This window comes from Akebia trifoliata, unplaced genomic scaffold (genome assembly GCF_017979445.1).
Source record: "Akebia trifoliata isolate Shusen 1 unplaced genomic scaffold, ASM1797944v1 Contig00390, whole genome shotgun sequence".
NCBI lineage: Eukaryota > Viridiplantae > Streptophyta > Magnoliopsida > Ranunculales > Lardizabalaceae > Akebia > Akebia trifoliata.
In genome coordinates, this window is record NW_028237007.1 from 16,061 (window position 1) to 35,607 (window position 19,547).

Consider the following 19,547-nt stretch of genomic DNA (forward strand, 5'->3'; position numbering starts at 1 on the left):
CAACTGATTTTTAATACGTGGCTGACGTGGCAAAAACACAGAATCCCAGATCGTTTTCATGTGTATCCCGAAGAAAATATTTATGATTCTTTGCCCTTCTCAAAATCAGGTGCATGCATGATGACTTGTTAACACGTGTCCTAAAGGCACACGGTAAAGTGGAATAAATACATTTTAAAAATTATAATTGGAGGGTGTTTTGGTAAAATAAAATTTTTTAAGGGCATTTTGGGTACAAAATCCAATTTCCAAAGAGTATTTATTGCACTTTAACACGTTCCTTTAGGCACCCGTTAACAAAGTCCTTTTTTTAAACCCTATTTTTTGATGGGTTGGGATCCATCGTCTCCTTAGAATGACTCGTGAAAATTACATGTGATCTGAACCCTTTAAATGAAAAATCATTTTTTGAGAAAGTCAAATAATTTTAAACAATAACTTAAAACATGATTTTTGAGGAAATTAATTTTTTTCTCTAAAAATGCCTAGTGAATGAAATGCACTTGAATTGCGTGTATATTGCCTCATGAAATCGTTTTCCTCATGTTTCCCATCTATAAATAAATAGTTGGATGAAGTTGTCGGTGGGGAGTAAATTAAAGAGGTCACCTATAAGTATAAATAAATGAGTTGGAGTCCACAAACGGAGATACAAAGTGACAAAATGATGTGGTGTCGCACACATTACTGTAAATACTTTTCCACAAGATATGAGTAAAAAACATCTACGGTTATGAGCGTGCCACCACATCATTTTTGTCATCTTTGTGTCTCCGTTTGTATCATTCCAACATTTCCCTAAATAATAAGTGAGGAGGAACTGGACTTCATTCTGTAAAATGGAGTGAAAGAAAAGAAGAGAAAAGAAATGGTATTTCTTAAGGGCATCGAGTATGATGTTCTACATCCCATATTTGTTATCAAATTATCAGGACATTTAACATTTCCAATGTATGTTACCGTCCTTACCATTAAATCACCAACCCCACCAGTTTTTAATGATCTAAATCGATTAATAGATAGATAGACAGATATTTCCTCGGGAACAACCATTGTTTTTAAAATTCAAAATCTTGAATAAGGTCTTTTGGTTTTTTCTCACTTATAGATTATACATACTAAGCTAGCTGACTAGCTAACAGTGTTTCTTGTCCTCTATGTACAAGAACAGTGTCAGCTCTTCTATCTTTATAATAAAGGTAAAATCACCTTGCATCCATAAGCATATTTCATCTCACTTACATTTTGATCTCTCAGCAAGAACAAGGATACATAGTCATCTATCTTTGTTATGGAGCCAACATGGGAAGAATTGTTAGGGAGCAATCAGTGGAAAGGTTTGCTAGAACCTCTAAACCCAAACCTTCGGAAACTTATCCTTCAATGCGGTGAATTCTGCCAGGCGAATCGCGATACATTTGTTGGAGATCAAAACTCCAAATACTATGGCAAAAGCCGATATTTCAAGTGTGGCGCCCCGCCAAACGCTAACACAAATCCCAATGCCAAACCTCAAGGTACTAGGTGGCACCTCAAAATTTCGGCATGGTCTCCTCTGTTTATGTTAGTGTTTCACAAAACTCAAACCTGATAAAACAATTTATAACAAAGCCTGATGTAAAGTTGTAAATACAGGAAATGAACAGCGGAAGACTAATTACATCTAACATGTAAGTAGATCAGAGTGCGGAAGATTTAACCATATACAGGCTTACAAAATACTCTCACTCTAACATGGGCCTAAACTCTCAATCCAAAAACTACATACATCCTAGAGGAAACTGACAACACTAAGGGATGTAGCCCTAGTGCTCACCAGGCAAAAGACTCTGGTCGTCGATCTGACCGACCAGATGCTCCTCAATTACTGACTCTGCGCCTGTCTCGATAACTGCAAGTGCTGAAACTAAAAAAAAATAGGAAGGAAAGGGTGAGTAACAATGGTTACCCAGTAAGTCCACAACCAATTCCTACTAATAACCATTCCTAAGCATGATCGAATAAAGCATACTGAACATTTTAATACATGCAAGGTTTTACAAGATAAAATACGATCAACTGGTACATATAACTAGGGATGAGCAACTAAACAGTTTTAAAAATTACACATAGCATCAATCATCCATACTCATTATACATTTTCCATTTTATGCAAATAATATTGCCAATATTTAAATAATAGACATGCTTCTCATTTATAATTCGAAATATAACAACAGATACATAATACAAATGGTGGAGTATTGGAATTAAAGAGTTGGGATTCACGACTGGATCGCTCCAGTCAGGACATGATATTCCTCAATAACATCGTAGTTCCTGATTTTGTGGCTGGTCGTGTCTACCACGCTTGCGGGACCATTTATCCGGCTTAGGCTGACCGTTTGACGTGACCGTAAGCAATTGGTCTTTTTTCGATGTGTCAGAACGTTTGACTACTACTAGATTGTTAGTGATCACTGACTAATCATCTTCGTCTATGCCTATCAGGCGTGCATGTGATTCCCAAATGACACTCCACTCGTATACGACCACCTTTACAATACACGTTCACTGGTAAAGATAAGAAAGGAATGGACCCGGATTCCAGTTGTGACTCCACTCTCATACGCGTCCCATACCACGTATGAGTTTGGTGGTCCCTACCGTACATCCCAGGATAGTGCACCCCTCCGGATGATGTGACGCACTATCCCTTCAGGCATTCACAAACCCTTTAACAGCTCACAAAATAGCTACATATATATATTGTTTTTCATTTAAAATAAAAGAGAAATTAACAAAACAGGGTTGAGAACGGATATCCAGTTCCTACCATGCAACTGTGGCCACTCGGCCTAAAAATAAACAACAGTACTCAGCGCACGCGCTAACATAATCGAAAATAAACATGCAACCCTTTCATTAATAACCTGGATATCCTTTCACCAACCTACACACAACATACAATGTAAAATGTAGACATCACCCCTCGGGTGTGATTCTGACATTTTACCGTTCATTCCATTTTCCCATTCTCTCAACATTCTCACTTTTCATATTTTCAAATCAACCATCCATTTCCAATATTTCAAAGTCATTCTTTTGGTATTTTCATTGAAAACCATCAAAGTTTATTAAAAAACAAGGTCCCGTGATACACGGTGCCTAAGTTGGTCAAAGTAGTAAAAGCTGGTGAAAATTTGGTTAAGTGTTAGAAATTCAATTTTTCAAAGTTCTCGAAATTGAAAATGGATTTTTCGAAATGAAAGTCTCGATCACGAGATTCGACATCATATAGTTTTTGTAATCTAATTCAAAGTAACGCAAAGTTATTACATTTTGAAAACTTGCCGAAAACGTCGAAAATTACGTTTTGTTCTTGAAACCAAAATTCGGATTTTGATCCTTTGAGATTTGGATCTTAAAACCATTTTCATTGTTCCGAAATGGGGGGTAAAACCTTAATTTCATTAAAGAACTTAAAGTAAATAGAAATAAGTGGGACCGACAGAATGCCTTCGGTAGGTGCCGGTGGCACCGACCCTACCTGCATACAGCCTGAACCTCACTCGAACTTTCGAGTTTTCGATTTCTTCTTCCATTCTTCGAACCATTCGACCCACCCATGAGTTCGTAGTTAAAATTTGATAAAACATCATCAAAACATCTATTTCTACCATGATTTTGAAATCAAACAACAACTTTCTACGATTTAAATGCAAACAATAAGTTTTGTTTCAAAACCCTAAATGCACATTTGATAAATCTAAAGTTACCAATAAGAATTGGAAGTCTCTTACTTGGTTGTGGACGTCGAACATGATAAACTCGCACAATGATAAATGTTGGTGGCTCGAGAGTCGAGGTTGGGCTGACTTGGATGCCAAATGAGCGAGGGTTTGCAAGATATCCGACAATGACGTTCTCCTTCTCCTCTATAATGAAGTATAGACCTAACTCCTAACTCGATAAAGTCCTTGGATGGAAGGTGTAGAGTTTTACTCGAGCTACCCGACTGGTTTTGATGGAGGATGGAGAAAACGAACAAGAATGGGTAAGTAAAGATGGTGAAGTTGTAGCTCTCGACGTGGCCGATAACTTTGTCTTCTTCGTCGAGGTTCAACTCGGCCTCGTTCGGGCTAGAACTTAACGGGAATGCGTCGAAATCCTAGGGTGGAGAAGTGACTGTCGTTGGGGTTTCTTACAAAAGAAGAGAAAAATGAAATAAAGAAAAATCAGATTTTTCTTTTATAACATAGCTAAGGGCATACTTGTAATTTCTCCCTTATTTCTAGTTTCGACCGTAACTTAACTATTCGGACTTGGAAATTGACAAGTGAATATACCATTTCGAATAATTTTTTTCTACGGATCTAACGGTGTCATCAAATCTTTTCGATTCTCGCTCTAACAAAATTCCACTGTTTTGGGTCCCACTTAATGCGAAATTCGAGAATTTTATAACTTTTCCATCCGAATTCAAATTCGAACTTACTTACAGGCTAATGTATATATTCTGATCCTTTTGAATTTAATGACGAAGTCGATTTTCCTCGAAATTAATCATAGCAATATTCGAGTCATTCCCGAACCTCCGAATGTTGCACACAAAGAATGTGATAGACTTGGTACCAGGCTACCCCATTCAGGTCGCATATGTTCCTGCAGGCCTCAAGTTTTTGTGGACTCTAGGAAGTCACCATACTTGAAGGATTCGACAAAACCCGAAGACTGGCACAACTTGGAAGCTTTGCTCCATATTATTGCGGGTTGGAATGGAAAGGATGGAGAGTTTCAGTTTATGGTCGAGAGAAGTGTTGGCTTAGTTAACAAGGAAACTGATTTTCTTAAGAAAGAGTGCATGATTCCTAAATCATGGTTAGTTGAGAAAAACAAAGGGATGGTGATTGATGAAGATGGAAAATGGATTGAGGCCCCAGCATCTAAAGAAGACTTCCTTGTCCCTGAGTTTTGAGTACTTTTGTGTACTTTTGCTTTTATGTTTGACTAATTGGAAGCTAGTTGTTCCATGGGTTAGTATTCAATCAGCTGCTTTACTAGTTTATTTCTCTTTTCTTCATTCGTTTCCCTTTCCGGGTGAGAAGCTGTCTCAATCACTCACTTGTATGCGTCAACCATTACTTCTAGATTAAGTATTTTCTATTACATTTAATTCAGAAATCAGAAATTTATTCAATCTTCTTCTCTATCTTTTCATAGAAATCATTACCCATTCTCTCCAACAGAATTATCGTCATTTATCACCACTCCATCAAATATGTTCCTTATATCTTCTTCAACAATGTCCAAAATTTTAGAGAGCGAGAAAGCTCAATCTCATCAAAGATTCTTCCATTCCGTTCTCTCCATATGTGAAAAATAACTACCCAAAAACTTAAACAGAGCACATGATAGACAAATTTGCTTGGAAATCTGATTCTTTTCAAAGCTAGAATCTCATCCAATGCCGAACCAATACCCACTCTGGAGACCCCAAATTTTTTAAGTACCCTTTTCCAAATCCACCCGCTAAAGGAAAAACCCTCAAAAATTATTTTTCAAAGCCTTCTTACATAAGATGCATCAAGAAGCAAATGAAAAGCCTCATTTTGAAGCTTCTCCCACGTTGTTAGCTTCTTATTTATTGCAAGCCATGTAATAAAAGAGTAACGTGGAACATTTTTGTGGTTCCAAATAATCTTCCACCAATGCACATTCTATCATAAGTCATAAGATTGTAACAGATTGTAACAACCCATTAGTTTCTCTATTTTTGGATTCATTCAAAATAGTTGTTCCTTAGAGTTAGGAAACAGTTTCAAACTATCCTATATTTTAGGACCTCAAACAAGTGTTTGTTATCCCGTATGTGTATTTAACTACTGCTGAATGTATATGAAAAGAAATAGAATTGATTTTCTCAGTCTATCATGGTATCAGAGTGGGCCTTTCTCTTCTCCTTGTCACCCAATTCATATCTCCATGTGTTTTGGGCCAATCCGGCCCACACGTGCGGGGGCGTGTTGAGTTTAGTCCCATATCGGACACAAATTGCCTGCCTTGTCTCTCTCCTTATAGGATCTTGGGCCTCTCTACTTATTGCCAATTGGTTTTGAGTTGGACCCCCAAATTTATCATGGTAAGAGCAACCATAAGTAGTATAAGTTGATCCAATTTTTTCCCCTTGTTCTTCATCACTCATGGCTATTGAATCTGACCCTACAACCATCCTCAACACTAATGAACCACACCAAACTCTCATCAGCATCAACGTTGCTGCTCAGGCCCCTCTCAAATCACCTCTACCAACTACCTCTCCTGGAAACTACAGTTCCAAACACTCTTCATTGGCTATGACCTTTTTGGCTATATTGATGGCTCCAAACCATGTCCGCCAGCCTCCTTGATCCAGTCCAATACAGCCAGACCCAATCCCAGTTACATTCTATGGACCAAACAAGACCAGTTGATCCTTAACGTTGTCATTGGCTCCATCTTACCCCACCATTATTCCCTTCATAGCTCAAGCCAAACCTCTAGACAAGCCTGGACAATTCTAGCCAACATCTATGCCAAGCCCTTCGTGGCTGCATCAAACAAATAAAAAACCAATTAAAAAAACACTACCAAAGGCTCCCTTGGCATCATTGAGTTTATGCAAACTATCAAAACTCGAGCAGATGATGTTGCTCTTCTTGGATCCTCAATTGATGAAGAAGAAAGCACAGACAAAATCCTAGATGGTCTCGGTGATGATTACAAAGAATTAGTCCGCGCTGTCCAAGCAAGAGATACCTCTATCACCTTTGAAGAACTTCATGAAAAACTCCTCAATTTTGAAGCCTTTCTTCAAACAATCCCACCCGAGCCCAACCATTTTCCAGCTACTACAAATCCCACATACCGTACCAACAACAAAAATTGGCGTTCTTCTCAACCACAAGGTACTACCACCACCAACTGGCACCCATCCTTCAACTCAACCGATCTCCCACCTGCTGCAACCAATGCAGGACCCCATTCATCACATGGCCCTCGTCCTCCTCCTAGACCATACCTTGGTCACTGTCAAATTTGCAAGAGTCAAGGTCACACTGTCAAACGGTGCCCTTCATTTTGCCTCGTACCAGTTCACACTTCCCCCACATCCAGCTCTTCCCAACAAGCACACCATGGCAACCACAAGCTCACCTTGCCACCAATCCTTCCACCACGCCATCCTGGCTTTTGGACAGTGGTGCCTCACACCATGTCACATCTGATTTGAGCAAACCTCTTCATGCATGCTCCATACATTGGCATTGATGACATCATGATCGGAGATGGCTCCAATCTTCCCATCACCTACACTGGTTCCACCTCTCTTAAAACTCCTCACAATACCTTTACACTAAACAATGCTTTCTGTGTTCCATCTATGAAAAATAATCTAATCTCTATATCACAATTTTGTTATTCTAACAATGTTTCCATAGAGTTCTTACCATCCACTTTTCTTGTGAAAGAACTTCGAACTGGGGTAACACTATTGAAAGGACGAACTAAAGATGGTGTCTATGAGTAGCCAACCTCCTCCCCTTTGATTGTCTTCTCCACAATAAAGATCACTTGCGTCGACTGGCACCATAGATTAGGACATCCTACTTTTTCAATTCTCAAACATATTATTTCTAGCAATCATTTAGGCCTTTGTTCCTCTTTATCCTGTGATTTCTCATGTAATGTTTGTCTTTGCAATAAAAATCACAAATTGTCTTTCTCCAACTCTACAATTGTCTCTACTAAACCTCTTGAAATCATATTTTTCAGATGTATGGACCTCTCCAATTTTCACACATAATGGCTTTAATATTATGTAATTTTCATTGATTACTTCACTAAATATATCTGGTTTTACCCACTCAAAAACAAATCCGATGTCGAAGAAGTCTTCATAAGATTCAAAGCCATTGTAGAAAAATACTTCAATTCAACCATCAAAACCCTCTATTCTGACAATGGTGGTGAGTACATCTCCCTTGCTACCTTTCTTTCAACCAATGGTATCGCTCATCTCACCACTTCTCCTCACACACCTGAACACAATGGTTACTTTGAAAAAGGGACCTTCATATAGTCGAAACAGGCCTTGCCCTCCTCACTCATGTTTCTTTACCCCTCTCCTACTGGACTTATGCCTTTGCCATAACCATCTACCTCATCAATAGAATGCCCCTCTCCCACGTTAAATCTCTCTTCACCCTACCACAAATATTTCTCTGACAGAACCAAATTACTCGAAATTAAGAGTCTTTGGTTGCTTATGCTACCCTTGGCTCCAACCTTATACATCACACAAACTTGAATCATGGTCTAAGCCGTGTGTTTTCCTTGGGTACTCTCTCACTCAAAGTGCATACTACTGCCTGCTTGACCCTTTCAAAAATCTATATCTCCAGACATGCCAAATTTGTTGAATCTCAATTTCCCTACTCCTCATTATCTAGTCCATCCTCTAGTCTTCATCCCAACACCATTGCCACTTGGATTCCTGCACCAATTAGAGTTATCTCACCCTCTTCCTAGCCGCCACTCACTATGCCATCTGAAGTCATCGTCCCTCAGCAACCTCTAAGTGCAATTCCAACAGACCCTCCAGTGCAAGTTCTATCAACAAACACAAACCAACCCACCCACCCAATTCAACTTCCTTGCCATCCTCACCATCCAACCCCACCATTACATATCCAACGTCACACCTCCTAACCCAACTAAAACTCATTCCCCTTCCAACTCACTCATGACCACTCAAGCCAAAACACATATAAACCAATAACTAAGATGAACCTTCATACCCAACTCTCAAAATCCAACGACCTTGAACCAACAATCGTGACTAAAGCCCTTATTGATCCAAAGTGGTGTCAAGCCATGTCTGATGAGTGTGATGCTTTAGTTAGAAATGGAACATGGGAACTTGTTGCACCTGATTCTACACAGAATATAGTTGGGTGTAAATGGATTTTTAGAATTAAACATAACTTTGATGGCTCTATTGACAGGTTCAAAGCACGTTTGGTCGCAAAAGAATTTCATCAAAGGCCAGGAGTCGATTACCTAGAAACTTTTAGCCCTGTTGTAAACCAACCACAGTTCGTGTTATCTTCAACCTTGTTGTATCTCGGGGTTGGTCATTACGCCAACTTGATGTCAACACCGCCTTTCTTCAAGGACACCTCTCCGAGAATGTCTACATGCAACAACCACCAGGTTTTGTTGATCTAGATCATCCATCTTATGTCTGCAAACTTCAAAAGGCAATCTATGGCGTCAAACAAGCACCTAGAACATGGTATCATGAACTTCACACTTTCCTTCTTCACTCTGGCTTTAAGAATTCTCATGCAGATACCTCACTATTTGTTTTCACTACTACTGGACATATTATGTATATACTTGTATATGTGGATGACTTAATAATCACTGGTGACAACATTAAATTATTGACTCTTTTGTTGATGTTCTTGCTCATCGATTTTCAATTAAGGATCTTGGACAGCTATCTTATTTCTTGGGTGTGGAGGTAGTCCCAAATCAGCAAGGTATTTTACTTATCTCAAAGGCGTTACATTTTGGATATTCTGGCTCGAACTCATATAACTGATGCCAAACCCATGCTAACTTCCATTCCAAGTTGCCCACCTCTGATGTTAAAATCAGGCTCTCATTTGTCTGATCCCACAGAGTACAGGACAATTGTTGGCAGCCTTCAATATCTCTTGATTACATTACCAGACCTTGCATTTGTGGTTAACAAGCTCTCTCAGTACATGCATACTCCAACAACCGACCATTGGAGCTTTGTTAAACGTCTATTACGCTATCTCTGTGGCACTATTAATGAAGGCCTCCAAATACATCGCCAATCCCCATTGAACTTACACGCCTATTCAGACGCAGATTGGGCAAGTGACAATGATGATTTTTCATCTACCAGTACTTATGTCATCTATCTTGGTCGCGCAATCCAGTCTCCTGGAGTTCTAAGAAGTAGAAAGCTATTGCAAGATCTTCCACTGAAGTTGAATACAGGTCAGTAGCTAATGCAGTTGTTGAGCTCAACTGGCTTTGTTATGTCCTAACTGATCTTGGTGTTCAACTACTTTGTTGTCCCATCTTATACTGTGACAATGTTGGTGCTACCCAACTCTGCTCCAATCCCGTGTTTCACTCCCGAATGAAACATGTTGCCATCGATTTTCACTTCATCAAGGATCAAGTACAAAATGGTGTCCTTTGTGTTGGTCATGTATCTTCAGAAGATCAAATTGCTGATGCACTCACCAAGCCTCTTCATCGTGCCTGCTTTCTTGATCTCAAATCCAAGATTGGACTTCTTTCTCGAGCTCCATTTTGAGGGGCATATCATAAGTCATAGGATTGTAACAGCCCATTAGTTTCTCTATTTTTGGATTCATTCAAAATAGTTGTTCCTTAGAATTAGGAAACAATTTCAAACTGTCCTATATTTTAGGATCTCAAACAAGTGTTTGTTATCCCGTATGTGTATTTAACTACTGTTGAATGGTATATGAAAAGAATAGAATTGATTTTCTCAGTCTATTACATTCGTTTCACCCTATAATGCATGTTTAGAGCTGAATTTACCGTTTGGGCTAGCAATTCAAATAGGGCCATCATTTATTAAGTGTTCAGGGATTAAAGGTACTGATAGACTAGATCACAGACTTCCTCCATTTTAGTATTAAATGGCATCTTTAACTGCCAAGTATTCCCATCTAGAAAGTCTTTGACTTTTGCAAAGAATGGATTATACTATTTTCCAAATTGGGAAATTAGAGGCTCACCTTCAAGATCTTTCCACATGAGATAGATGCACCGTGATAAAATTCTTACATATATAGCATCTTCTTCGACCATGATAATTTCCCTTCAAGACCATGAAACATTTTGTGGAATTTCTGCACTCCAAATGTCTTCCCCACATCTTTTCCTCATCCACCTAGCCCATGTATAGGGTCTTGTTTTCAACCATAATCTAAAAGAACTTCATCATACCAACTCTATTACAATCTTTGAATGCCAAGACCCCCCCAGTCAAGAGGAGATGCACATTTTTTCCAATTAAGCAAATGGATTGATCTATGAAGAGAAGCATCCCCCCCCCCCCAGACACACACAAAGGAATCTACTGAAAAGATTTTCAATTTTTTGAGAGTGCTATGGGGAATATTAAAGGAACTCGATCAATAGATCTGAAAGCCAGAGGACCGATATAATAAGTTCTAAATGACTCGCATAGAATAGACAACTTGCTCTCCAACCTTCTATTTTCTTTTAAATTGTCCCACCAAAGGTTAGCTCATAGAATGATTAAGCGGAGAAGAAAAGAGTGGAAGACCTACGTATTTGACAAGAAGACTACCTTCTTTAAACCTTTTCAAATGAAATATTTTCCTAAACACAAGACCCGTTAAGAAAATTAAACTTATACCATCATTAACTTGGAGCTCAGAAACTAGATGGAAAAGATTAAGGACTTTTCAGATTTAATTAAGCCAATTGGTTTCATTTGTGAAAAAAAGAAAAACATCATCCACAAAAATAAGATGAGAAATCCCAGGAGTACTGAAATAGAAGAAACTTGGATTAAGTTTCCCTCTACCTTCTCTTGAAGTAAACAAGAGAATGCTTCCATTACCAAAGTGAATAAGTAACGGGAAGGGGATCTCCCTGACGAAGACCTCTTCCTCTAGGAAAATACGCGAAACTTGTCCTATTGATTAAAACTGAAAACTTGGCCTAAGAAACACATTCCATAATCCAATTTATCCAACTATTCGAACAACCTATTTGGAAAAGGATTGACTTCAGGAACAACCACCTAAGACAATCAAAAGCTTTCCGAAGGTCTATCTTAACACATAAGAATTAGGAAGATTTTTTAAATAGAAGCTTTTAATTAACCATTTCACGTGCTATGAGAATTTTATCCTAGATTTTCCTACCTTTCACAAAAAGTCAATTGAACTGGACTAATGATAGAAGGGAGGAGGCAAACAAAGAATCTATATATTAGACAAAAAAATTTAAAATATTTTATACATACAAGAAATTACCCTAAAACTTTAAGATGTCTGGGTTCGAATATTTGAGATTAAAACAAAAATAAGAGTGGCATTCCATGCTGAAAATAATTGAGGATAGCCTCACAGACATCAACCACCCTATTATATCCCAATAGGAGGTGAAATTTAAAATTCCATACCAAATCCAAAGCCAGGCTAGTAGAATATTCAACATATATGTATATATGGATTATGACCCATATACACATAAAGCTAACAACGTGTTTTGTCTTATATGGGCAAAAATGTTTGGAATGGGCTGATTTTTTGTGAGGATGATCTCTATGGTGAGGAGATCATCCTTGTCAAAAATCAGCCTATTATGAAACTTCTAGCCCCATGTTTACAAGTTAAAAATTTTTTGACTGTCCAATTTTTGTAAATCAGTTTTGATGGGGGTTAGAAGTTTTGGAATGGGATGATTTTTTGCAAGGATGGTCCCTCCCATAGAGATCATCCTCACAAAAATTAGCCCATTTCAAACCTCTATAATCATATAAGAGAAAAATGTTGTAACTTTATGAGTCGTTTTATGTGTCTACGGAACCCCACCATATATATATATAGGGTGGGGTTCCGTAGACACATAAAGCTACTCATAAAGCTACAAAAAGATTCGGAATAAGTTGATTTTTTGTGAGGATGATCTCTATGGGTGAGGGGACCGTCCTTGCAAAAAATCATCCCATTCCAAAACTTCTAATACCATAAAAAATGATTGACAATAATTGGACGGTACAAATTTTCACTTGTAAACATGGGGCTAGAAGCTTCATAATGGGCTGATTTTTTGCAAGGATGATCTCATCACCATAGAGATCATCCTCACAAAAAAGCAGCCCATTCCAAATATTTTTGCCCATATAAGACAAAACACGTTGTAGCTTTATGAGTAGCTTTATGTGTATACGGATCCTAATCCATATATATATATATATTTATATATATATAATATATATATATATATATATATATAATATATAATGGGAGGCGTAATATAGTTATTCATTTTATAAAAATGTGAAAAAATTAATAAAAACAAATAATTGAATGTACAACTAGCCTGGGATTCTTAAAGAAAAGGTGTTGGATTTTTGTCCACTTATCCAAGGGTCATAATTTATAAACTTGTCCAGGGTAAGCCACCACAGCCATTGAATTTGACTACCCCCAATGTATTAGTGCTGCTTCTCCTTCTTTTCTTTTTTCTTTAAAACAAAATCCCCATTTTTCTAGTAGAGAGAATATTAATGATAAACTAGATTTGAGAAAAACTGTTTGTTTGGAATTTCTTTTTTCATATAAGAAAAAGAATATTATCATTTGGGTTGGGTAATAATAATAATAATAAGAGTCACGATAAACTGATGCGGTTGACATAACAATGCACAAAATCATAGATCTTTTTCTTCGGGATACACAAGGAAAAATATTTGTGGTTCTATGCACATACCACGTCAACCGCATCAGTTTTAGAGAGGCATTTTATCATTAGTCTAAAAAAATGCTATTAGAACTTTTCAACCCCTAACGATGAAATTATTTTCTAAGAAATTTGTGAATTCGTTTAAACTTTAACCAAAGAATGTGATTTGCTAGAAAATATTTCTCTAAAATGCACATCAATTGCATTCATGGCCACGTCCTGAAGAAAGTGTTAGAAAAAATAGAACTTGAACTTAAATTATATTGCTCTGAGGCACGTAGTAATCTACGTTGTCTTATAGACAACAGACGCCCCACACTCCGATTAAACACGAAGATGCAAATGGGTTGCTGGCGAACTTGTCTTTAGGATACAACAGAGCCCAGTTCTAACACAACTGTATATTTCCTCAAAATTTGCACTATTTTGAGAAAATCTGTCACACAGAATCTCGGATACACGAATGCCTCTTTTGTAGAAAAAATTTTAATTAGTTATTTTAACAGAATTAATCTCTATAAATATATATCAATTTTAAAAACACACCCATTCGTAAATGGTTTTTGAATCTCAATAGGTATGAAACCCATTGGAACCACTAGGGACCTATTCGGATCAAGGAATCCATTAAGCTCCCTTAAGCCCCTTCGACACCTTTCGGTTCGGCCTTGGTGCCTATCCAAAATTGGACGGCCCTATTAAATATTAATTTTTCTCTCTCTCTCTCTCTTTCTTTCTTTCTTATTTTATATATATATATATATATATATAAAATAAAAACGAATTATTAAATTTCCATATAGCTTGAAGCCATTAGGAGCTCTCAAGGAGAGAGTCTTTGGAATGAAGAAAGAGTTGAGAATAAGTTCTTATTTATAGTTTAAAAATCCCTCCAAAACATTTTAAAAAGCAATGTGGGATTTATAAAAATTTGAAAAAAGGAGCCAAAAGAACTTTTACAAATTCCAATCCATGTGAAAAGTTATCAACCAATAGAAATGCTCTTTTAAAAAATACTTACTTTTCTTTTAACAAAAAGTACACCAACCATAAAGTAACTTTCAAATATCAATTTAAAATAAACCAAATTAATTTTATTTGAATCAATTTTAAATAAATATTAATCATCATTTATTAACATTTATTTTAACAGAAAGAGAAGTGGGTAGTCACGGGACTTTAAAACAAAGAGAAAAAGTGAAAATACATTGTACTTCCCATTGCATCCAGTATGATGCTTTCCATCCCATTGTCCATTTTATTTGTGATAGTACATTCAATGCTTCCCAACGTATATTTCCATGCATCCTTGCCATCAACACTAAATTTCTTAAGGGTCGTGGTAATATGACACCCTCCTTTCAAACACCCCCATCATAGAATCGTAGATCATTTGCCTCGCGCAGAACCATAAATCTTGGCATTTGCCTGGGAATGTTTTGACAGTTCAACAAAATTACGGAAGTACCATAATCCTTTGAAAATGAAATATGACAATGAAGTATCTTTGGTAGAGTGGTGATAATAGGACTTCCCCTCAGTCGACTCCCTGACGTCGGGTGTGCTATAACCATAGACTTTATGTCTATGGATACAAAATTACACATCCCAAAAATCTGTGTGGTTGTATATCCCGATGAAAGGAAATCTATGGTTTTGGCACACCCCCACATTAGGGGAGTCGATTAAGTATGTGAGGGAGTCAGATTATCACAACTCATCTTTAGTATCATCACTCACACACTTTATCATCACTTCAATTATGAACTGTGTCGGTGGAACGGTGTCAACTCCTCTTTTATAGATAGAACGTACTAGAAATAAGAATCCAGTATAGAGAATCATTGATTGTCCTCAATTGTATAATGCCCATATCTTGAGAAAATGTATATGGTTTTGTGCACACTCTAGTGCCGCTTGGAGTGTCATTTCAAGTCGAGCATTTTTCTTATAAATAAGGTCCTTAGTATGCTTGGATCAATATCAATCTTTCTGTTAACTAAGTCATTTTCATCTATATATCGTGGTTATGGAGATGAACAAAAGAGAACCATCGTGGGAAGAATTGCTAGGGAGCAAGCAAACAGCCATACATTCATTGGCGATCAAAAGTTCAAATACTATGGCAACAGTCGCTATTCCAAGAAATCATTCTTGGAGAAGGTGCATATCCAATCAGCATCAGACTACTTCGTCGATACGTACCTTCATGCCACGGTCGTGGTTGAAAATTGCAATTCCGAAGTCAATTGGGTTGGATAGATCACTGTCACATCCCATGAAGTAAGTAGAGTCTCTGGGAGACGTGAAATATATGTCACATGGCGTGGTACTATAACAACCCTTGAATGGAGAAAGGACATCGAAAGAGAGCTTGAAGGTCATGAAGGGTTGGTTCAGCATTTACACTTCTGATAACCCAACACCGACTATCACCATACCTAGTGCGAGAACCCAACTTCAAACAAAGATCAAAGAATTGGTGGAACGGTACAAAGACGATAATCTAAGCATAATATTTACGGGACACAGCCTCGGTGGAGCTCTATCGGTCCTAAGTGCATTTGATGTAGTCGAAAATGGGTTGTCGGATATACCGGTAACGGCTTTTGTCTTTGGTTGCCCAAAAGTCGGTAACAAGGCCTTCAAGGAGAAGGTCAACTCATTCCCGAACCTCCGAATCTTGCACACAAAGAATGTGATTGACTTGGTACCAATGCACCCCCTCCTAATGGAGTATGCTCCTGGTGAGTATCATGACCTTCAAGCATTGCCACATATTGTTGCAGGTTGGAATGGAAAGGATGGTGAGTTTGACTTGAAGGTAAAGAGGAGTGTTAGTCTGGTTAACAAGGCAGTTGATTTTCTTAAAGTTGAGTTCATGATTCCTAAAACATGGGGGGTTGAGGAGAACAAAGGGATGGTGATTAATGAAGATAGAGAATGGATTGAGGCCCCAGCATCTGAAGAGGACTACCCTGTCCCTAAGTTTTAATCTTTATCGCGTGGCTTTATTTAAGCATGAATAATTGGAAACTAGGAACTCCTAGTTTAGTTTGTTTCTTTTCTTCGTTTATTTCTCTTTCCCTTGGAAGCTGTCTCACTTGTGTATAAGTTGTCTTCCTTAGCAACCCTTTCCTTTTCATTAAAAAAAACAAATAAGGTCCCAAGTTTTCTTTTTAGGAAGGCAAAATTCAAGTTTTGATAAGCCCATTGTCATGGTAATTGAATCTTGATGGAAACCCAAGTCATTGATTTTAGGAGACCATGACGATGTTATTGTTTGTGGAGACTGATGGTACTGGTCAGCAGGGAGTCACAATGTGAAAAAGCCCTCTGTTCGACTGAACAAGAGGTCTTAATTTTCATTGTTGAATATTGTTTTTTTTTTTATGGACCGAAAACATCAAATAAATGAAGGGAGAAATTCGAAATCTCTAAGCCATTGAGTCTAAGGAACATCAAATTTCAATGGCCCATCGAATTTTCTTATCAAATTTTCCAGTTTTCCCATAGTAAGTATTGGTCATCATTTAAAACAATGCTCACCAATCGACCCCAGCGTTGAGTTTGTTGGGGCTGGGGGTTGGATGGGGGCTAGTCTCCCCATGTCCGAAAGACGGGGATTTGGGGGGTAGAGGTCTCGAAAGAAAACTCCTCAAAGTATTTTCGTAATTTCATTGGTATTATGTAAAATCCTAGTTAGGGTTTTTTGAGAGAGTATATATTTCTATTTTCGATAATGAAAAGGTTAAAAATATGAAAGTGCGAATTTTTTCTTTATAGTTGAATCAATATGATCCATGGGTGTCCCTCAATCTTGAGTGAGCCACGTAAAAATCTCTACGTTTTTTGTGCCATTGCATCTTTTTTTTTTTTTTTCTTCTCATTCTGTTTTTCTTAATAGATGAAATGTCCAACCAGAAAATAAATGTAACGCTTAATTCACATTAGGGTTGTTAACGGATGCTTATCAGTTCGGATACAGTAATATCTGAATCCGAATCTGGAATTTTATCTAATATTCGAATTCGAATTCGAATTCAACGGATATTCTAAAATTCTATTCAAATTCGAATCCGATTATCCTATCGAATATCAGATAATATCCAATTAGAATTCGAATAATTTGTATATTAAAAAAAACACACAATTTTTCCTTATCCAACTGATTTATCATTATTAAAAAAACCTATTATATATTATATTATGTATATGATAAATAAATAAAATAAATAATATATATTATATTATTTCGAATCGGATATTATCGAATTCGAAATGTTAATATCTGAACCTATATCCAATAAGAATTTGAATATATAAAACTATCCGAATTCGAATCAAAATTTTCAGATAATATCCTATTTTTTGAATTCAAATTCGAATTTTTGACCATTCATTGACACTCCTAATTCACATGATCCGTATAAGTGTGTGACTAAGGTGCTATTTGTTAAACTGAAAAAAAATAAGTGCTGAATAGTATTAAACGCTGAAACTTATAAGTGCTGAATTTAGTGCTGAAAAAGTTTTTTGTTTAGATGCTGAATCATGTTTGTTACACATTGTTGAAGCTGATAAATTGTCTTTGTTACCCTTACAATCATATTATACATTGTTTACATGTTTCAAATGCCTATTTCTTATCAAACACAATAAAATATATTATTTCTTATAAAATAAAAATACAATTTATTTTTAAATAATACTCAAATCTTCAATTTATAAATAATAATTTCTATTTATAAAAGCCCACAAATTCCAAATTAAAAATAATAATGTCAACATTAAAAGAAATTAATTTTGAATGAATAATTTTTGATAGAAATGAAGGATGCGTAATTATAAAAGCACCTTATGAATTAATAAGGACAACCCACACCATAGCCATTTTTTTATTATTTATGTGGGCTAAAGTTTTTGGAATGAGCAAATTTTAGTGAGGATGGTTTATGAAGTCTAGAGATCATCCTCACCAAAAATCAGTCCATTTTGAAACTTCCAACCCATCAAAAATAGTTTTCAAAAAAAAAAAAAAAGGGACGATTTACGGTTCTTGAACTTGTTTTGATAGGGTTAGAAGTTTTAGGATGGATTGATTTTTGGTGAGGATGATCTCCTCATTATAGAGATCATTCTCATCAAAAAATCAACTTATTCTAAAACTTTTAACCCATATAAGACAAAATAATTTAGCTATGGTGTGAGTTTATTAATTTGTGGGGTGCTTATATACTAATGAGGAGATCATCCTCACCAAAAATCAACTCATTCCAAAACTTTTAACCCATATAAGACAAAATAATTTAGCCATGGTGTGGTTTATTAATTTGTGGGGTATTATATACTTAGCCAAGGGGTATAAGAGGTAATATCCTTTTAAGTATAAGGGCATACTTGTCCTTGCTAAAAAAACGAAGGGCATATTTGTTCGTGTCAAAAAAGCGAAGTGCTTACCGCTTCAACACTTTTTTTCAGCATCAAAATAATGCTGATTTTTTTTCACTTATTTTTAACAATAAGCGCTGAAAATATAAAGTAAACAACGCGCTATTTTGACAAAAAGTGCTGAATTTATTTTTTTCAACAATAAGCGCTGAAAAATAACACAAACAACATTGCCTAAGTCTAGTCGCCAAGAAAAATATGAGTTCTTCCCCCACATGTGAAAGAGAATTGTAGATGAGGGAATAAAAAAAAAATATCTACTTCAAGATTTTTACAAGTACTGCTAGATGAACTGACTAGTGTGAACACTTAATTATGTTAACAAAAGGTACTTTGAGGTCGCTGCCCAATATTATGTTTTTTATAGAAATAACAAAAAGTGGGGGTGTACATTTAATCTCATTGATGGATGGTTTAAACTCAAAATTAAAATTGAATTTTGTTAATCGGAGTCGAAAAAGAGTGTAAACCAAAATTTGTAGTATGAAGTAGAGGAATCAAACATATGAATCATCAATGGTATGAAAATAGAGACCAATAGATTTACACTGGGTTCACTC

At 36.6% G+C, this 19,547-nt stretch overlaps 1 pseudogene; it reads left to right on the forward strand.

Annotated features, from left to right (window-relative positions):
• The first annotated feature begins 631 nt into the window (after positions 1–631).
• On the forward strand, positions 632–16,531 carry LOC147381498 (phospholipase A1-IIdelta pseudogene; annotated as a pseudogene).
• Positions 16,532–19,547: the final 3,016 nt, after the last annotated feature.